This window comes from Dama dama, chromosome 11 (genome assembly GCF_033118175.1).
Source record: "Dama dama isolate Ldn47 chromosome 11, ASM3311817v1, whole genome shotgun sequence".
Taxonomy (NCBI): domain Eukaryota; kingdom Metazoa; phylum Chordata; class Mammalia; order Artiodactyla; family Cervidae; genus Dama; species Dama dama.
In genome coordinates, this window is record NC_083691.1 from 85,123,394 (window position 1) to 85,144,493 (window position 21,100).

Sequence of the window (21,100 nt, forward strand, 5' to 3'; positions counted from 1 at the left end):
GATCTTTCTTGACCTGTCCTCTGCATTTGACCCAGTTTTCAACCTTACTCCTTGAAATATTTTCTAAAGCAGCTTCCTAGAACACCACTCTCCTGGTTTCATTCCTAACTCACTGCCATCCCTTTGCTTATTCTTATTTATCTCCTCAAACTTTAACTACTGAAGTACCCCAGTTCAGTAGCCAAAACACTACCTATCTTACACATTCTCTTGGTTCATACCCTCCAGTTTCATTATTTAATTATCATTTTTATACAGTGGAATACCCAAATTTATCTTCAAATAAGCTAAAGATGTCTTATCTTTAGCTTATATGAATAGAATAGGCATCTGAAACTTAAAGTGAATTCGCTATCAAGCCCCCTTCCCCACCCCACCCACAGTGGAATTAATTCCATCCTCTCCATCTTTGTAAATGGTGACTTTACCCTCAAGTTTCTCAGGCCAAAAAACTTTCAGATCACCCTTGACTTCTTTCTCTTATATGCTACCTATACTCCATTAACAAATCCTACCATAAAATATATTCCAAATCTGAGGACCCTTCACCATTTCTGTTGCTTTGATTTTGGTCCAAGCCAATATTCTGTCCTGCTGGATAGGCTTATTAAGTAACATTCCTGTTTCCTCCCTTTTCCTCCTGTAGTCTAACTCCACACAGCAGCCAGATGATGCCTAAAAACATAATATCAGGTGATAGCATGTCTCTGTTCTACTTACTCCTTGGCTTCTATACCCCTCAGAGCAGATCCAAGAGACTTAAAATGGCGTATATCAGCCTACATGATTTGTCCTCCTACTACTTCCCTGGCCTTACCTTCTTCTATTTTCTTCTGCTCTCTTGCATGTTCGTCCAGATCCTTTGCTGTCCTTTACATCTCTTGAACGTGCCAGTGATGTTCTTGTCATCTCAAGTCCTTTGCCCTTGCTTTGAAGGCTCTTCTCCAAGATATCACATGGCTCGTTTTCTCATCTCCTTCAAGTATTGTCTTCTTAAGTGATACTTTCCCTAATTATCTTTTAAAAAATTGTATTGACCCAGACTTCCCTATTCCCCTTTCTTGCTTCATTTTATTAAAACCGTCATCACAGTTTCCCTATTATATTTTTTAATTATTTTTTTTATTATCTTTTTTTCCTTTTCTCTCTTAAACACTAACACTAGATAAGAAGATCTAGGAGGACAGGAATTCAGACCTACTTTTTTACTGCTAAAATCCAGCATTATGAATAGTGCGTGAAAAAAACAAGCACTTTTCCAATTTGGTGAATATATATGTCTATATCTCTTTCTCCATATATTGTTTCTTTAGGACCAACTCATTAGTTTTCCTTTATTCATTGGTCAACTTAGCAGTTCTTGGCACCAAAACAGGAGATGAAGAAAAAGGCGCCTCTTTCTGCTGTTAGCAGTCTGATGAGAAAGGAACCTGAACAGTATATTATATGATTTGGAAATATTAGCTTATTTTTCCATGTCACATACCCACAGCTACAGTACTTTTGATTATTTGCCATAAATACTGATACTTTAAACTTGAAGACATTATGTACATGAAATCACCTACACTAAGTTTTATAGATAACATTAGACCAAGAGTGGGAGAAGGAAATGGCAACCCACTCCAGTATTCTTGCCTGGAGAGTCCTATGGACAGAGGAGCCTGGTGGGCTGCTGTCCATAGGGTCGCATGGAGTTGGACACGACTGAGGCGACTTAGCAAGCATGCATGCATTGGAAAAGGAAATGGCAACCCACTCCAGTGTTCTTGCCTGGAGAATCCCAAGGACAGAGGAGCCTGATGGGCTGCCGTCTGTGGGGTCGTACACAGTCGGATATGACTGAAGTGACTTAGCAGGAGCAGCAGCAGACCAAGAGTGACAAACTCAAATGCCTTAAGAGTTCAGAGAAGAAGCATACATTTGTGAAGAAGGGCAACTGGAAAAATAAGGAATGCTTTCCCCATCTGTAGTGTACAGCTGGTACTAGACTCAGTCAATGACTGCTATGTATTTAATTAGGTTCAATAATACCAAATGTTCAGGTTTTCCAAAAAAAGTTGGAAACACAAATTCCTATCTGAAACCTCTCCTTGTTTAAAGTTTGGCAATAAATTAAAAATTTGAAAAACACTGGTGTCCACCAAGGTGCCCACCAAGGATCTCTGCAAGTTGAATTTGGTTCTTGGGGCTCCCATCTACCATCTTTGCTTTTAGATCTTGTGTGCTCTGCTTTGTCGGCCTAAACACTTCTAGTAATTAAGGCCTGCTGATAGGATGCAGGTAGAAAGCCCCCTTCTTCTTTGCCCAGGGCTTGCCGTATTTCCAGATTGTGAGCAAATGCATCCAAAATCTGTGACAGCCTCTTTATTCTAGATTGTTAAGATATATCCAAGAGTTGTAAAGCATATCTTCTCTGGATAAAGTTTGGGTACTTTATGGTTTATTGTACTTTACAACTTTTGTCTCATTTGTCCTATTACCATATACTTTCTTATCACTATAATTCTAGGTTATTCATTCACTTGTTTGCTCAAAAAATATTTAGTCAGGGTCTACTACATGCCACACAACCTACTGGATGGTGTGTAGGTACTCAGTGATGAATACTAATTGATAAGACAGGCTATCAATATCTAATCTCTTCTCTTTTAGTAACAGCAGCAGTTTAATTTGGGATGACAGTATCTAGCCAATCATGGCATTTCCCCTCATGCTTGCATATTGTTGCGGACATGTGACTAAACTCTGTCTGATGAGGTTGTTATTGGTTGATTTATTTTCCCCTAAAAGATACGTTGAATTCCTTAACTCTAGTACCTCAGAATGTGACCACATTTGTAAATAGGGTTGTTGCCATGTGATAAGTTAAGATGAACTTATACTGGAGTAAGTAAGGATTAGAATCCAATGATTGGTATACTCATAAAATGAGAGACACTCAGACCACAGGAAGAAAATAACATGGGAAAACACAGAAAAAGAGAGAATACCATATGACAGCAGAGATAGCAATTAAAGTAAATCACAGCTGTAAACCGAAGAACATCAAGAATTGATGGCTATACCAGAAGCTAGAAAGAGGAAATATTCTCTCCAGGAAGTCATAAGGATCCTAGCTCTGCTAATACTTTGATTTCAGACTTCTGGACTCCAGAATTGTGGGACATAAACTTTTTTTCTAAGACACCCAGTTTGTAGTAATTTGTTATAGAAGCCCTAGGAAACTAATACAGAAGTATAAGTAAAAATGGTCAGATGGGGTTTTTGAAAATATTCCTTTTAAAATGATGTACATTTTTGCTAGAAATATGGACATAATGATAGTGCTGGAGAAGACTCTTAAGAGTCCCTTGAATTGCAAGGAGTCAAACCAGTCAATCCTAAAAGAAATCAATCCTGAATATTCATTGGAAAGACTGATGCTGAAGCTGAAGCTCCAATACTCTGGCCTCCTGATGCGAAGAGCCAACACAGTGGGAAAAAAAACTGATACTGGGAAAAACTGAAGGCAGGAGGAGAACAGGTTGACAGAGGATGAGATGATTGAATGGCATCACCGATTCAACGGACATGAGTTTGAGCAAACTCGGGGAGTTAGTGAAGGACAGGGAAGCCTGGCATGCTGCAATCCATGGGGTTGCGAAGAGTTGAATACAACTGAACAACAATTGGACATAGTACCCTGAGCCCCAGATGGCATGTGAATCACATGGCATATTTGCGGATGAGATGCACACACTAAAGTTGGTGGTGAAGAGCTCTGGAAGGAGTCTGGGACATGGCAGTACTGTGAATTGCTTTTCTAGTCCTGGAAGCCCTACCTATGGCCTTCTTTTATATGAGATTTAAATAACTTCTGTGTGATTTAAACATGCCATTTGGACTTCATGTTATATGCAGCCACACATAATCCTAACTAACATACTGGTCTTCAGACATATGTGAATATGGTGTAGAGGAGACACACATGTGGAGGCAGGCAGCAAACTTCAGGAAATGTTTTAAGAAAGGGAAAATATTTTTTTAATTAAAAAAATTATTTATTTATTTTTAATTTCTTGGCTGTCCTGTGTGGCATATGGGATCTTAGTTCCCTTGGCCAGGATTGAACCTGCATTCCAGGTGTTGGAAGCACAGTCTTAACCACTGGATCACCAGGGAAGTCCCCAGGAAAGAGACATCTTTGAAGTGGGAGAAGAAAGGAAGAATGGAGTTGGGAAAACACCCCAAATTAAATCCATTTATATTATGATATTTCCTAGTAGCCTTACTGACATCAACTACTAGAGTGATCAGAAAATTATCTCATACTCATGTTGACTGTTGTGTGCAAATGCCTGCTTCAGAGAGATGATTCGTACAGGACAGCAAAATGTTAGAAATGTTGGATTTTGAGGTCCAGTAAGTTTAGCTTATAATGTTTTCTCTCTGGCACTCACTAATTGTATACTGTGGCTTGTTGTCTGATACATCTGAGTGTCAGTTTTCCATCTATATAGTCTGAATAAATACATCTGACATCTAGGTTTTTACAAGGAGTAAGTGGGATAATACATGTACCAGTGCTTAATGAGGAATAATTGAGATAGTTCATCTAGGAATACCTGAATTATGAGATATGAAGAATAAGTTGAGATAAAAGAAAACTGCCTTAACATCTGCCTTTTATATAATAAATAGTCAATGAATATTATTTCCCCTCCATTCTTTCATCTAACTGATTTTTCTTCTGTAGTATCAAATAAGTCAAAGAGCTTAGACTTTCAGGGGGAGGAGGAAGTAATTCTTAATTCAATGGTCTATATGCTTTGCTGTGCATAGCAGATCATATTGTAATACACTAAAACACCAGCCTTTGTGTTTAGTTGCTGCTTCAGTAGGAATGATTGCTTTAGGGAAATAGAGCTTCTGGTGTCTACTCAGTTCAATCAGCTCAAGGATATATTATCTTTCAGGTATTAAGTAGAAACATTTAATACAAGGAACTTCTTTACAATATCCTAGGGTAAAGGCTGTATGGTTAACCTTAATCAACTGAATATTTTTTCAGTTGAATCTCTTCATAGAAAAATTTTACGGAAACAGCTTGGCACCCATTGAGAAAAAAATTAGTTACACTTAGATCTAGCTTAGCCATTTAGTCAACATGATTAAGACATTCAGATCTTTCCAGAATATTGTGTGTGTGTGTGTGCACACGTGCACACGCATGTGTGTTAGTTGCTCAATAGTGTCTGATTCTGTGACCCCGTGGACTGTAGCCTGCCAAGCTCCTCTGTCCATGGGGTTCTCCGGGCAAGAATACTGGAGTGGGTTGCCATGCCCTTCTCCAGGGGATCTTCCTGCCCCCGGGATCGAACCCTGGTCTCCTACATTGCAGGCAGAGGCAGATTCTTTACCATCTGAGCCATCAGGCAATATATATATATATATATATATATATATATATATATATTTTTTTTTTTTTTTTTTTTGCCTATTGTACTTTCTTTCTTCTAACATTACTCAGGGCATAGGAGTTATTATGGAATTGTTAGAATATGTCACATCTCCTCATTTCATTCAGATGCTTCCTCTTCCTTTCCCACTCTGGTCTGAATTTTCTATATTTTGAGACCAATTCCTTTCCAGGATAAGAAATCTATAAAGAATTTGTGACTTGGGTGATATATAATAATCTTGTATTTTGGATTACTTGATCCTCAAAATTTGTTCAGTTGTTCTGTCTATAGTGTTGTTCCAGGTGCCCAAATGAATTGTCACATGGTTCTGATTCTGAAATCACGTGTTCATTTCTGTTATAGTTTCCTCTATTCTGTACAACTTCAATCACCTTTACTTAAAGCCCCATTCTAGGTTATAGAACTATTTAGTTTGGCTCCCAATGGGAAAAAGGTAGCTACTCGTAGAACCATAGATTCTATATGAAGCCAGCTGTGTTATTGGCCTTAGTCTGAGTGGTTATGTGGTTCTAATTATCAGGTCATATATTACAGGTAATTAGATTCCCTTTTCATGCCATTTGACCTGAGTGCATTTCCTGGTTTCAGAAGTCTGATGGGTTCTGTGGGTTTACTAGGGCGATGACATCCTGACTGTGTTTCGCTTACCCAGCACTGAGCTCTGACCTGCATGTACTTACTGTAAGGTGTAGGGTCAGCCTGCTCACCGGGCACAAACTTGACATTGACTACTTGTCTCCAGCCGTGGCTGATGCAGGCCTCATCTTTCCTGCCTGCCCATCCCCCGAGCAGTCTGCCTCTAATGTGTTGATGACCAAAGCCCTGCTCTCACTTTTTCTGCCTTAACTGATTTTCCTCAGCTGGATCCTGAAACTTTCAAGTATAATTGTCCTATAGTAAGGACAGAGGATAATGACCTTGGATAACTTGGTGGTTTGTTTTCTGTGCAGAAAAATATCAAAGATTTAAAATGTTAACCTGTAGCTAAGCAGTACCTCATTGTGACCTTTGGAAAAAACTGTAATGCAGGTGTATTAAGAGCATTTTTCTACTTCTTCATAAGGTGCCCCTTTGCTTTTTCTCCTTTCTTCTTCAAAAACTTTAATCTTTAGCTGCCCCAAGTCATCCCAATTGGAAGTCGATAAGAAAACTTTAGGTGTTAATGATAACATGTTAAATCTTCTAGAATATTTTCATGATAAAAGAGTACCAGGGGATCTTTGAGAGCAGATTTTAAGACTTTTTGGTCTCCTCCAACTATATTATTTTACAGAAAATTATCTCCCTTGATTTTGGGTTCACATGACTGAATTATTAACAAAAAATTAGGACAATAAATATATAGTTATTTCTGTTTTATCTTAAAAGTATGACATTTGTAAAAATGTATCATATATCATCATCATTCTCTAGATGATGAGAGTTTTCAATAAGAAAAAAAGTAGAGAGGACATCATCTCGAAATAAAAGACAGTATTTTTTGGAAAAGGACATGTATTGTTAATTTTGAATGCAGAAATCTTACACAAAATTTTCTATTGTATGTATTTTTGTGCTAGAAGTATTTCAAATTGACACAGTTTCATAGGAACTAAAATAAAAGAAGGAAAAAAGGAAGGAAAAAATGAAAGCCAAATGTTCATTTTTTTTTCAGGACATTGATTTTTTTAGTCACAGCTGTTGTTGAAAGTCTAGCTTCATGGAATTGTATTTATGATGACAATAGTGAGCTTTATCTGTAAGATAAGAATGGTTGGAAAATTCCCTCCCACCCCCTTCTCTGTTCTGACAGATTGTTATTAATAGATTAACAACAGACCCTGCCCTAGCATCTTCCAAAACAAGACCCACTTCCACCCCTCCTCAAAATCTCCCTTCTTTTATAAAACCCCAGCTTTTCCCTCTCTTCTTTTAGATGCTTTTCATTAATGAATGCTTTTCCCCTAATGCAAGAGTCTGAGTAAAATTGTCTTAATTATCTGGTGCATTTTGTCTTTCACAATGAATATATCCAACCTCATTTACCTCCCCCACATTTCTGTTGTAATCAATTCAGCCTTCTTTGTGGACTCAGAGAAGTCAAGTTACAACTGCTTTGCCCCCTTTCTGTTTGCCAATAAGAACAAAATGGGCAGGGAGACTGTCTCCTACTGCTCCAGATGGCCTTTAGACAATGGACACTCATCCTGAGTAACTGTTATTTACTCAACACACAACAGACAGATATTCTCCTGACCCAGATATCATGTATCTCTGAGGTTTTTTGGTTTTTGTTTATGTTTTTGTTTTTCCCAGGGCTGATTGTGGAAGGCTTTTGTGAGCAGAAAGTAAATGAATGATTGTTACTTAACACTTTAAATTAGAATTCAGTTTATTAAGTGCACAGTTTAAAATCTGTTTTTTCTTAAACCTTTAAATTCAATGTCCATATGTAATTATACTATTTATTAATCTAGTAAATGTGAAGGATTGCTGTGGAGGGTGGGTGATAATTTTCAATCAATTCAAGTTGAAATGAATAAACTTAAATAACCTGGCTCATTCTAGACAACCTATTACATTCCTTTAAGCTTTTAAAATATTTTTAAATTATTTCATCCTTTGATTTTTCAAAAGATGAAGTAAATTTTATAATCTGTATACCTAATTCTATGACTTGCTGGGGTTAGAAGACACTTTCTCACTTAGGAAATAGTTTCACTGTTCCAAGTTAGTTGGAGCTTCCCTGCCCATGAGAACTGAGACAGCTTGTTGATGAGTGAGTTTTTTGCCTGCGTCTTGAATGAAGCCAATTCATCTTGCACCACTGAGATAACATGCACTCTTGCTTCTGGTTGCTTTTACAACAGGTGTTCTTAGTCTAAACTCTAGATTTCACTTGGTTTCTGTTGGGTTTCAGTCACATCTCACCAACTGTTTTTCCTCTGAGTTGGTTTTGCAACATCTCAGGAAAGTAGCAGTTATTAACTGCTGATTAACTGAATGGTAGATTGTATTTATATTCTTCTTCTATGACTGGTCACAGCAATTCTGTGGATATTAAAAAGACCTGCAGGTGAGTCTGCATATCTGCCATGATATGGTCTGTCTGTAAGACCACAGCTTCTAAGATCCCACTAATACATCATCGATCTACATGCATTTCTTCATGGACTAGTGTTTCTAACTCAATGGAGAAAGCTAACACGGCCTCAATTAATGTAGAAACCCAAGAGTCTAAGATAAGAGAAGGTAGGGAGAAGACAGGGAGCATAGAGTGTAGCCTAATGACAATGTGATCTTTGGTCATGGAGCAATGACAGCCTCAGGTTCTTTAACGATGTAGTATCTATCACAATGTGTGTGATTAAAAATAGGGAAATAATATGCTTGGAATGTATATATTTTTTAATAATTAAAAGGCATGAGGCCTATGATTACCATATTTATATTTTTTATTATTTGGATATAAAATATTAATTATTTTAGGAGTAAACATCTAATGTATATTTTTATTTTTAAGAGATGCATTTTGAATGAAAGAAAGATTGCATGGAAAACAGCATACAGCAAGAATAGTCTTTCAAATGTTGTGAGTGAGTATATATCACAGAAAGAAATAGTCTTGGGTAATAAAACAGCCGAACTCTGCTGTATAGACTATGTGACACAAAATATGTATTGCTTCTGAAGTAAATTAAATATGACTTAGGAGAATGAGCTAAAGAGACAGTTTCTGGAACTGAGAGCCTAGAAACTTTTACAATAAATAAAATAAATCCTAACAAGTACTCTTTTTTTTCCCCTTCAGGCCTTTCCTTTTCAAGTGATAAATACTCTCAAAACAGATATTCAGCAACATAACCAAATAGATTCAATGGGACTGAGGAACACTTCACAACTGTAAGTTTGATTCTTCAAATTTTTGGAAACAAAACTACTTTGGGATAAATAATGAAATTTTAAGCCAAAATAATATCTGATGAAAAAATATTTTAAATCTGTGACTTCTTTTTGAAGTCGTATCTTTTTGGATTTTTGTTGTTGGTTGTCATTAAGTCATGTTCTATTCTTTGTGACCCCGTGGACTGTAGCCCGCCAGGTTCTTCTGTCCATGAAATCTTCCATCTTTTTGGATGCTCATCATTAATCTCAAATGTCAGATTTAGTAGTACATACCACTGAGAATTCAGAAATGTCTAGATACAAGTTTCTATCTCTGTCATCAGGATTCTTTCATGTATACTGTCCTCTGTGTGGTCCCTTAAGGAGATTCTTCACATGGTACAAAGATCAATGTCAGACGCTCTAGACTTAGTATAAAGAGGAAGTGTCTTTTCTCCCCTTGTGTTGTATAAATTTATGACAAACAAACAAACAAAAAAAGAGTGAGTTGGATTTACAGTCACAAGTCAAATATTCAGAAGTCCTTGGTTGGCTGAGCCTGGCTGCCCTCACCTAGCCATCTGGGTTATAAAATATCCGAATTTTATAACTTGGAAAGAAGGAGCAAAGTTGTGCAAAAAATATGGAAGGATAATTCCCTAGGCAAAACTATGATGTATTCAAAATGTTTTATCTTCTCACTGTCCTTCCATTTTTTCTCAGCCTTTCATGCATTCCCAGGGCTCTCATAATCAGAGAGTGCAGTATGCCTCTTGACCATAGCATCAGTTCATCAACCCATTGCTTTATTATAGGGTTTGTCAACTCCACCATCCCTACAAACTTGTTGGTTATCTGTGCCACTCTCTTCTTACTGTACTTTTTAGGTGAAAATAGGTTTTAATAAATTGATCACACAGAAAGGCAGTCTTATCAGTACTTTAGCTTGGCGGGGGGGGTATAACAAAACACTGTAGATTGGGTGGCTTAAACAACACACATGTATTTCTCATAGTTCTGAAGGCTATATGTCTAAGATCAGTATATTGGCAGGGTCTGGCTCTGGAGAGAATTCTCTTCCTGACTTGTAGATGACTGCTTTCTTGTACTATCCTCATATGGCAAGGAGAGAGGGTTGAGGGAGACAGACACACAAGCACACTCTAATCTCTTTTCCTTCTCTTCCAAGGATGCTAATTCTGTCATCCTATCATCACAGGGCCTTTACTCTCATGATCTGATCTGAACTAAATACCTTCTAGAAGTCTTACCTCTGGATATCATCACACTTGGGATGAAAGCTTCAACATATGAATTTTCATGGGATACAACCATTCAGTCTATAGCAATCATTGTATGAGTTATCATCTTCTAAGGCAAGCTATTAAAGTTTCTCCAGTAGGTTGTCATGGCAATATAGCAGGTAGGGGCAGAGAAATGAGTAAGAGAGATAGTTTAGCAGTGACCAGATCTTTAGCCCTCTTCTAAAGTGTTTTTTTTTTTATTTTTTTTTAACCATTTGGGAGACATTTACTTCTGTCTGGAGCTGGTCCAGGTTATGTAGGGTTCAGTCAATAAAGGCATGACATCTTTTTTCCATCTCATGAACAAAGAAAATGGTTCTTATCTGTTTGTCCTTGTGCTCAACTATACCAGCAGAGAGCTGTAACAAGGACAAGGTGGCTATTTGCTAGGGACTAAACCCCTGCACTTCCCAGCCAGAGGCCAGCTAGTCTGTTCTAAAGAGATGAACACTACCACCTTACGAGTGCTTTTCTTAAGAGATGTGGATGCTTCATTAGTGTCAGCACAAGTGAATGAGTAAGAGGATCTGGAGGATACAACATCAGGAGCCAGAATGTGAGTGCCAGGAACCCTCTGAGCAGTGAGCAGGAGATTAGACTGGTAGGACTGGAGAGGTAGGATTCAGCAGCGGGGGAGGCGAGCTGAACAAGCAACTCCAGCAGAGTTGCTGGTACCCACAGCAGAGAGCATCAGGGGTCGGGAAACTGGAATAGAGCTGCCAAGCAACGAAGGGGAAGAAGCAAGCCCAAAGCCAGCCTAAGGTCTCAGAGAAGGGATCTGGAGATTTAGTGGGGATGGAAAAGTCAAAAGTTAAGCAGTAGAGTAATAGGAACATGAACAAGAGCTGAGGAGAGGGGCTTATTTAACTGCCTTCCCAGGTCATTCTTTTGGCAGGAGGCAATACCCAGTGGTAGCAGAAAGGACATTAGGTGTCTCTAAGCTTAAAAAAATGAGGTGGGTGTTCAGAGGATAGTTGCTGGGAGGTCACCCCTGATGTTCTGTGTAGCCAAATTGGAGGTAATCTTATAACCCTTCCACCTTCCACCAGTTCTTAGTTACCAGGAGCACTGCTTGAAGGAATGCTGCATGTTCAGGGCATTCTGCCAGACCAGAAATGAATATGAGCAGTGTCCCATAGAGCTGTCCATTTCTGAGAATCAGAGACTCTCAGAGTCGGAAAAATGTGTGTCAGTGAATGACTCTACTGAACTGAGATTTGTCCTTCTGGCCTCCTGAATGTGTTCCTCCCTAAAAGACAAAACCACTAGAATCCTGAACCTTTTTTCTTTGTCTTTAGTATTGCTCTTTACCCAGAACATCCTAAAAGAAGAAAAGGAGTTATTTTGACTGTCTTATAGTACATTTATTACCCAATGTAAGGCAGGGGAACTTTTGCTTGCATTCAACCCACAGACATGTTTCCTTATGTATTTGTTGCCTGTGGTTGCCTTAACTAGGTACCACAAAGTGGGTGGCTCTAAAGGACACAAATGTGCTGGCTTTTGGTTTTGGCAGTTAGAAGTCCAAAATCAAGATGATGTCAAGACTCCCTCTGAAACTTAGATGTTTCTTGCCTTTTCCTACTATCTGGTCATTGCCAGCAATCTTTGGTATTTCTTGGCTTATAGATCCTCTGTCTTCACGTGGTCTATCTTCACATGGCCATCTTTTATAAGGACATCAGTAATATTAAATTAGGGGCCCACTTTAGTATGACCCATCTTAACTAAGTACATCCCCAAAGAACCTATTTCCAAGAAAGGTCACATTCTTAGGTACAAGGGGCTAGCACTTCAAAATACTTTTTTGAGGGGGACACAATTTAACACATAACACTTTATGTGAAAATTTTCTGGCAGTTAGTGCAAGCATTGTGGTTTCAGCCCTAGTAAGCCCCAGCACAACTGGATGACATGTTGTTCAGTCGCTCAGTCGTGTCTGACATGTTGCAACTGCATGGACTGTGTAGCACACCAGGCTTCCCTGTCTTTCACTATCTCTCAGCATTTGCTCAAATTCATGTCCATTGAGTTGGTGGTGCCATCCAACCATCTCATCCTCTGTCACCCCCTTCTCCTCCTGCCCTCAATCTTTCCTAGCATCAGGTCTTTTCCAGTGAGTTGGCTTTTCACATCAGGTAGCCAAAGTAGTGGAGCTTCAGCTTTGCATCAGTCCTTCCAATGAATATTCACAGGGTTGATTTCCTTTAGGATTGACTGATTTGTTCTCCTTGCTGTTCAAGGGACTCTCAAGAGTCTTCTCCAACACCACAGTTTGAAAGCATCAATTCTTCAGTGCTCAGCCTTCTTTATGGTCTAACTCTCATATCAGTAACATGACTACTGGAAAAAACATAGCTTTGACTCTATAGACCTTTGTTGGCAAAGTGATGTCTTTGCTTTTTAATATGCTGTCTAGGTTTGTCACAGTTTTTTTTTTTTTCTAAGCAGCAAGCATCTTTTAATTTCATGGCTGCTCACTATCCACAGTGATTTTGGAGCTCAAGACTATAAAATCTGCCAGTTTCCATTTTCTTACCCATCTATTTGCCATGAAGTGATGGGACTGGACATGAACTGAGGGTAAAATAAGTGGTACTATGTTCATGAGGTTTTTCTCCAATGTGAACTGAAGTCGTTCTACAATAGTAGGATATGTGACTGCCTCCTACCCTTCACCTTGAATCTATAGTGAAGGAGCATCTCACCAGCCCTCTTCTGTTAGAGACACTAGCAATGCTTGCTCCTCAGGCTAGGAGAGTTACATGATACTATAAGAAGGTGAAATGATCTTAGAACAATTTTCAGATTTCTCCAATTTACTGCCCTGAGAAGTTTTAGTTCTAGTTTCCATTTAAAAGTATCCAGGTCTGGTCTCAAGGGTTAGGGTCAAATGGGAGATGGGCTATGGAGGTTCTCTGTTAAGTGCTTAATGTGGCCCCTGAAATTTATATGCTGAAATCCTCACTCCCAACATCATGGTTTTGGGGACTGGAGACTTTGGGGGGTAACTTAGTTTAGAAGAGCTCTTATAAAGTGGGGCCATATAAGAAGAGATACCAGAGAGGTTGCCTGCTTTCTTTCCACCATGTGGGGATGCAGTGAGAAGGCTTCTGCAATGTAAGAAGAGAACTCTCATCAGAAACCAGCTATACTGAAGCCCTGATCTTGGACCTCCAACTTCTATAACTGTGAGAAAATAAATTTCTGGGGTTGTGTTATCCAATCTCTGGTATTATGTTACAGCAACCCAGGAAGGCCAAGATGTGCTCTATATTCTTATGCTACCTCAGCATTATAGAAACTATTAAATTATAAGTTCCTTGTGGGCAGTAGCTGGCTTTTTTTTTTTTTTTTTCTCTCTCTTTGTTGGACAGTAGCCTTCCAGGCTCCTCTGTCTATGGCATTTCATTTCCCAGGCAAGAATACTGGAGTGGGTAGCCATTTTGTTCTCTAGAGGATCTTCTGGACCCAGGGTCAAACCCGCGTCTCCTGTGTCTCCTGCATTGGCATACAGATTCTTTCCCACGGGGCTGCCTGGGAAGCCCTAGTAGCTGGCTCTTTTATGCATAATACACTGAAGTGCTTTACATCAGCTCCACATTTGTGTTCCTCTGCAAATGCCTCTATTTTACAGATGAAGAAACGGAATTAGAAAGATTTGGTGAACCTAAGCTGAGCTCAAATTTCTCTTACAACCTACCTATCTACTCCACTGCCCTGCCCTATACCTCTATCTTCTGTGTTTTGGATATAACTTTGTTAAGTTGGATTCTCTACAGAGGATCATAGTGTGGACAATATGGGGGAAAAAAGGAGACTATGTAGGTTGAGTCCAGTGAAAATGCTACAGTTATGTTTTTATTGGTTTCCCACTGGAGTGTACCTGTAATTGCTGTTATTACAGCTTTATAGATATCCTTGTCTCCTGAATTCCAGACAAGCAGAAGGTCAGAAAGGACAGGATAGAGACACTGCCAAGGGTAGGGGGTGGTCAGGGAGGAGGGAATGAGCAGCTTGGTGATGGCGATGCAGGAGCAGGTTGGGTATCTAGAGAGAAGGATTGCAATTCCACAGCTTCATTACATGCAACAAGGCTTTTGCTCCCGCTGTCGTTCTGTACTTTCATCCTCCTGATTGGTAAAGACCACAGACAGTTTTACTGGCTTATAAAAGCAAAGACAGTACTTTGCCAACAAAGGTCTGTCTAGTCAAGGCTATGGTTATTCCAGTGGTCATGTATGGATGTGAGACTTGGACTGTGAAGAAAGCTGAGCATCCAAAAATTGATGCTTTTGAACTGTGGTGTTGGAGAAGACTCTTGAGAGTCTCTTGGACTTCAAGGAGATCCAACCAGTCCATCCTAAAGGAGATCAGCCGTGGGTGTTCATTGGAAGGACTGATGCTGAAGCTGAAACTCCAATACTTTGGCCACCTCATGTGAAGAGTTGACTCATTGGAAAAGACCCTGTTGCTGGGAGGGATTGGGGGCAGGAGGAGAAGGGGACGACAGAAGATGAGATGGCTGATGGCATCATCGACTTCATGGACATGAGTTTGGGTAAACTGTGGGAGTTGTGATGGACAGGGAGGCCTGTCATGCTGTGATTCATGGGGTCACAAAGAGTCGGACATGACTGAGTGACTGAACTGAACTGAGGCATGTTGAGATATTTCCCAGTGTGGACAAGCAAATAGAGGAAATTTAATCAAGTGGCTGTAAGGACCCTGAAGTATGAATGGACTCTAATAGATGTGATATCTTTAAAAAATGATCATCCAGGTTACCAATTGCATTATTAACTTTTCTTCGTTACAAATGATATCCCAAGTCTTAAGTATTTAGGGAGAGATTAGTCCGAGTCACAATACTCTCCTTTCCAGATGCATGCACAGGGTCTTCTGTGGCTGCTTTTCTTGAAACTCACAAGAAGAAAGGGTAATTTTAATAGAATCAATGATATCTGGGAAGGAAAGTCCAAAGTCAGCTTTGCACTTATTTGGGAATTGAATGAATGGCCCACATTCTGGGGAAGAATGTAAATTGTTAGTGATTTTGTTCTTGAGTGTAAGTGTTTATAAATCATGGTGTTGGTATCCTTGGGCAATGTGAAGGGAATGAGAAGTGTTCTGGCTATCTAAGGATTTACAATCTCCAGGTAGCTGTGATAATTTAGAATGAGTGGAGCTGGGAAGACTTCTTTTGAGAGAACTATTGAGGACTATTGAGAAGACTGTTTCATTAAACATAATGTGCATGTCGGCCATTCAGGTAAGTTGATAATAATGTAAGTTTCTTGGACACACCCCAGACTCTAATTTAGATAATTGTTTATAATTACCTCTTGTAGCTATGATGCAGATGGACACAATCAGGAATTGTTGGTTTAGAAAAAGAATTCTATGATTTGGCTCTAAGAGGCCATTCTCAGTAACAAAAATGTGGCATAAGATGAAAGCAAGCATGGGGCACCAAAACTTGCTGAACTAGAGAGATAGCAGACAAATGCAAGGGATGGATAAGAAACCTTAAACATAGACACCACAATGGAGAATTTGGAATACCATTTTAAAATTCAAAATTCTTTACCACCTCCAATTTTTTCAGTAGTTTCTTGAACTTCAGCCCATAAGTTATAATTTTTTTCTTTTCAATTTATTTTTTTAACTGAAGGATAGTTGCTTTACAGAATTGTGTTGGTTTCTGCCAAACATCAACACGAATCAGACATAGGTATACATATGTCCTCTCCCTTTTGAACCTCTCTCCCACTACCATTTTTAAGTATTCAAATATTATTTCATTTTTACAATTTTAAATTTTATTATTAAAATTACAAGTCATCAGTTTTACAAAGCTTAACCTTATAAAGCTGAAGCAATACCTTCTCAAGCACTGTCAGCTACTAGATTGTTCTGGAGGCAACTATACTGCATTTAAAAAAAAAATAATTTTATTGAAGAATGATTGGTATACAAGATGCTGCATATATTTAGTGTATAAAACCATGAGTTTGGAGATAAGTATCCTACCATGAAACCATTACCGCTGTATATGCCACAAATATGTTCATCCCCTCCAAAAGTTTCTTCCTGCCCTCTTTATTATTATTTTGTGATAAGAACACTAACAATAAAATCTAGCCTGTTAGCAAACTTTAAGGATGTGTGGTTAATTTTAAGTGTCAACTTGATTGGCCAATGCCCAGATAGTGTGTAAAACATTTCTGGGTGTGCCTGTATGTTTCTGGAAGAGATTAGCATTTGAACCTGTAGAATGAGGAAAGAAGACTGGCAGTGCAGGTGGGCATCATCTAATCCATTTAGGGTCTGAGTAGAACAAGAAGATGGAGGAAGGGTAAATTTGCTCTCTTTGCTTGAGTTAGGACATCTATCTTCTCCTGCCGTTTACTATCAGTACTTCTGTTCCTCAGGCCTTCAGAGTCAGACTGGGACTTTCTCTGTCAGCTTCCCTGGTTTTCAGCCTTTTGGACTCAGACCGAATTCACCACCAGATTCCCTGTATCTCCATCTTGGAGATATTAGATTATCAGACTTTTCTGCCTCCATGATAAAATCTTGACCCTTCTTTCTCTCTCTGGAGAACCTAATAGGATACAATATAGTATTATTACCTATAAAGCACCATGATGTACATTTTATTTTTAAGACTTATTCACCTTGCATAATTAAAATTCCATAAGTTGCCATTTTAATGGGATCACTGCTACCATCACTATTATTCTCTATTGTGATTTGCAGACCATAGGGAATAAACACTGTTTCATGTCCCAGGGGTGCAGGATCTCAAAGTATAGTCTCTAGGCCAGCAGCATAGCATCACCTGGGACCTTGTTAGAGCTGCAAATACTCAAGTCTCCCTCTCAGGTTTGCTGAATCAGAAGCTCTCTGCATACCTGGTGTGTGTGCATGCTCAGTTGTGTTGGACTCTTTGTGACCCTATGGACTGTAGTTCACCAGGCTCCTCTTTTCTTTGGATTTTCCAGGCAAGAATACTAGAGCGGGTTGCCATTTCCTCCCCCAGGGGATGTTTGCAACTCAGGGATCCAACCAGTGTTTCTGGCATCTCCTGCATGCCAGGCAGATTCTTTTTTTTTTTTTTTTCCCCAAAACTGAGCACACCTTTATTTCAGACAAGTGCAGTCTAGTTCAGGCAGGCGGGTACTCTGTACACATTCATGGTCCATATCCTCACACCCTCTGGTAGGTCCCTGGAAGCCCTGCACATCATACTGCTAAAAATCATAAGATTCCTAGGGAACCTGATCTAATAGTTTGTCCCAAACAACAGATTCTCTTTCTATGAGTAAAATCAGCACCAGCTGACAGAGAATCACACTGCAAACAATCACAGTGATTCTCATTCACAAAGAAGACTATACTAATGCTTTAAGCATAAAGATTAATTATGAATGTCAGAGAGCCTGATTTGATTGCATCGGCCACCTCAAAGAGGAAAGCAAGTGATGCTCCTCCTGGGAATTCAGTACAACCTGTCTGAGCAAGGCTTCAAGACCCTGGAGAGGCAGCCACGTGACCAGAGGGCTCCACTCACGTGGGGAGATCCCTGCGATGCGTCTTTTCTGGCTGTATCCCTCCCTGAGGTCCATTCCACTGGCTTCAAAACATCTTGATCCTCTGGTCTCAAGGCCACAATTTGGGAGACTTTTGGTCATCATCTTTACAGTTCCAAGAATTCATCCTTGATGAACCCAGGCATAATGTGATCTGTCCAAAATTTAGATTTTCTCCTGGTGTGAAGGCCTTTCTGTAGGCTGCATGTATGTACATGTATTATTGGCTCCTCTGGGAGGTAAAGTCCTTCCTCTTTGGCAGGAGCATAGAGCATGGCCATGCTGTGTTAGTTATCAGCTCTTTTTCCTGTGTGTCCTCATGTGAGCAGCAACTGAACCAGCTATTGCTGCATTCTTCTTGTTCTGGCCAAAATAATCTAGAAATTCATCATCTGGTCCAATCAAGTACATTATGATCGTATGATTCACTATGCATCTTCATCCTTGGGGCCAGGGATGTAACACAGTCTGAATCCTCTGGACACTAGATCGATCTCTTCTTTTGTTCCAGTCAAGCCAATCAGTTTGGGAGAAAATTCTTTTACATAATTGGCGTTGGCTTCTTTTGTGTCCCTCTCTGGGTCAAAAGTGATGAAAAGCAGAGTTAAAATTGGCAGAGCTGGAATACCGTCTATTTCATCCACGACTTGAATCATTTTTTCTAGTTCTTCTGGAAGGAACTAGTTCTTCTAGTTCATCAGAACGATGAGTAAAGCCAAAATAAATCAATACCCATTGACCCAGGTAGTCCTTATCAGTTTTGGGCTCGCCAGTATGAGTTGTGAGGGAAAATGGGCCCCCAAGTACCCCCAAGTAAAGGCTTTCCAATGCTTCGCTGCTGTTCCTTCTCCAGTTTCTCTGTCTTTTCTTTCTTGAAGTACTTCATTCCAGCCCATAAAGCTCCTCCAATAGCAAATGTGATGGCTAAAGGCTTCCAGGAAACAGGCCCGGGCTTCCAGGGGCGCATGGGGTCTCTGCTGCCCTTCGGTTTGGGGTCCTGAGGACCCGGGCGGGGGCGGCATCACAGTGCCGAGGGGGCGGCTCCCCAGGCAGCAGCCAGCGAGCTCTGAGGCCCGCCAGGCCTCCCCAGCAAGACCCTCGTGGCCCCCTTCCCTGAGCCCCAAACCCGGAATCCGAGAGAGGCAAGAGACGCCAAAGCTGGCTGCCGGGAAGCCGCATTATCCGCCGGCACCAGGGACAGCCTCGCCATAAGCTCGAGACTGCAGGCGGAGTCTTTACCACTGAGCCGCTGGGGAAGCCCAGAGCTTTCTGAGGTGGGGCAAAAAAATGGGTTTAAGAAACTCTCCAGGTGATTCTGATGCATTGCTGATGTTTAAGAACAACTATCCCAGGGAAATAAACTTTTATTTAGTAGACATTTCTGCATCATTAACTGACATGGAGTAGATGGAGTCATCAGTATCAGACAAAACTTAAAAAAAAAAAAAGCCAATCTGGACTAATAGTAATAGTGATAGCTAGTTCTTAGAGAACTTGTGTGTGTTTGTGTGTTCAGTCATATCTGACTCTTTGCAACTCCATAAACTGTAGCCCACTGGGCTCCTCTGCCCATGGAATTTTCCAGGCAAGAATATTGGATCAGGTTGCCATTCCTACTCCTGGGGATCTTCCCAACTCAGGGATCAAACTTGCATCTCTTGTCTCTCCTTCATTGGCTTTCACAAATTTGGTAAAAAAAATAAAAAAATAAAAAATTACCTATGTATAAAGAAAGGATAGAGCCATAAACTTGCCCATTAATTTATCTAATATAATTTTGTTCAGTACACTAAATATGTATCTGTATACAGAGTCTGGTATCAAACAGGCAGACATATCACAGAAGATATATGGAATAATGGAAATACTGTGGACATGGAGAGAGCTAGTCCTGACATGGTCATTTAACAATTGTGTGAGACAAATAAAACCCTAAACTTGAGGAGCAATTGTGTGAGACAAATAAAACCCTAAATTGGAGGAGCTCTGGATAAGAGCACCAAAGGGTTAAACGATAAATGCTTTTCCCTGAAATGTATCCCCATATGCATCTTAAAGGCTTCCCTGGTGGCTCAGTGGTTGAGAATCCACCTGCCAAACAGGAGACGCTGGTTTGATCTCTGGGTTAGAAAGATCCCCTGGAGAAGGAAATGGCAACCCACTCCAGTATTCTTGCCTGGAAAATTCCATGGGCCGAGGAGCCTGGCAGGGCTACAGTCCATGGGGTCGCAAAGAGTCGGACACGACTTAGCTACTAAACAACAACGACAGGCATGGCACTTACTGGGGAACAGCTCCTCACTGAGAAATGACAGAATTAGATGATGCCTAAAGTTCTTTCTCGCAACAAAATTCTATATTCCTCATACCATGCCTGAAGTTTAATTTCAATGACACTTCCCTCTGGGTCTAATTTCCCAAAGAGAGGCTCTTGATGCTTAAGCTTATAGAATATAAGGTCAATGTATCAGTCAGGGTGAAGCAAGTCAAATTGAACCTATTCTAAATTGTTCAGTAGAAGAAATTTAATATGAAGAACACATTAAAAATGTTTGGGAAGAACTGAAGAGGCAATAATAGGATGATACCCCCAGCTCCAGTGTTGCAGGGACAAAGGGAATAGGTGGTTTTACCAGAACCCAAGGTCTGGGCTACCAGGAAAGAGTTGGGATCCTGATGACAGAGGTTTTACTAAGCAAGTGGATGTACTAAAATCAAGGTGGGAGGAGTCACTTGAATGTGATGGAAACATGTTGAGAAGGGCTTCTTGAATGAGTTTGAACCAAAAAGAGATGCTAGAGCCATGAGAGAAAGTCTATAGCTCCTACTCTCCTGTGTCCTGCCTAATCCCCTTCCAGAGCCTCCCACTGGT

At 40.0% G+C, this 21,100-nt stretch overlaps 1 pseudogene; it reads right to left on the reverse strand.

The window, feature by feature from the left end:
* Window positions 1-18,522: 18,522 nt before the first annotated feature.
* On the reverse strand, window positions 18,523-19,438 carry LOC133065598 (protein SCO1 homolog, mitochondrial-like; annotated as a pseudogene).
* Between the last annotated feature and the right edge of the window lie 1,662 nt (window positions 19,439-21,100).